Genomic DNA, 1,432 nt, shown 5'->3' on the forward strand with positions numbered 1-1,432 from the left:
GTTGAATCTCTGTCAAAGGCCCAGCCTCTCTGTGTCTTATGCTCTGGGGTCCTTTCTGCCTCAGTCAAGTGATTTGTTTACATAGGCTTTGCATTGCCATAATTATATTAAGTCTAGGATTCTGCCAGAAAGGGCACTTGCATCAGAAATTCTGAATTACACTGAAGAAAGTACTTTGTAGCACTGTCTCCTTGGAACTGTTGGATCTGCTCCATCTTGTTGATATTTAAAAAAGGAAGCCTTTCTCCTTTCTTCTGAACTGAGTATTTTATAGGATTAGAAAATAAGTTTAACTGAATGAATAGGATGGAAACGTGCTATGTTGTGTTTAGTGGTGTTATGAAAACTTGGTATGTGCAGTGAGTGGGTGGATAGGGCAGTGGGGGCCAATTCAATGTTTGTGGTAATATTTAAATAAAACAGCTTGTGGAGAACTTGTCCTGTAGGACCTGGCAGCACAGTGAATAGGGAATATCCACCTTTGTCCACAGTGGCAGAATTAACTTCCTGTCAAGTTGAAATGAAATGCTCTTGCAGTCGTTTGGCAGGACTGCGGCGCTCCCAACACTTGAGCATTGTGGGTGGTGCTCCATCCCACAGCGCTGGAGCCGTGGCATCACACATGATGGCAGAGGAGAGTAGGCAGATGTCTGGCAGGAAACTTAGGTGTGAAGGGGACTGATAGACGACTCATGCTACTGGGACAGATGGCTCTCAATCTCTGTGGTGGCAAGTGTGTCGTGTCTTCAAAGACAGACGTTTACTCTATTAAATATTCTTAGCTTATGTAGAAGGCGACTGACAGGGCTTCTAAAGGTACAGAAGAAGGAGAGTGATGGGCAGAAAAGTGCTAACAGACTTCTGCTGGGAGCCTGGCTAGGCAGTGTGGCTAGGCACTGTTAATGGTGTTTAGGTGCATAAGTAGACAAGTGACCAAACCCAGACAAAATGAATTAAACTTATGCAAAAAATAGAGACACTGACTAGAAGAACAATTGCAAATCTAGAACTGTCTCCTTTTCCTTGTTATGCTGATGACCAGCTATGTGACCCACAGCAAACACATGTAATTAGTGTTAGGAAGCTGCTTATTACCTATGAAAATATGATTTATTGTCTAGATAACCAAGCCATTGACAACTGCTCCTGACAATGTCATCAGCCTTTTCCTGTTTATTTCTCCGTTGACAACTAGGGGTAAGCATAAAGAATGCTGGCTAGGCAGGAGTCCTGCAATGTGATATCCCCTGCATTAATTCTTGAAAGATAACAGTAACGAAACTGGCATTTGTAATAATGTTGGTATGAAATGTCTTGAGGAGAATTATTACTATACCAGGATTGGTGTTAAGACTTAGATTCTTAAAATTTCTTCACTTCTCATTATTTTTTTTTACTCAGATGTTTTCATTGGTATTTATTTTATTTTTGA

The sequence above is a fragment of the Empidonax traillii genome, unplaced genomic scaffold (genome assembly GCF_003031625.1).
Source record: "Empidonax traillii isolate 1590-97213 ecotype Southwest subspecies unplaced genomic scaffold, ASM303162v1 scaffold403:size524366, whole genome shotgun sequence".
NCBI lineage: Eukaryota > Metazoa > Chordata > Aves > Passeriformes > Tyrannidae > Empidonax > Empidonax traillii.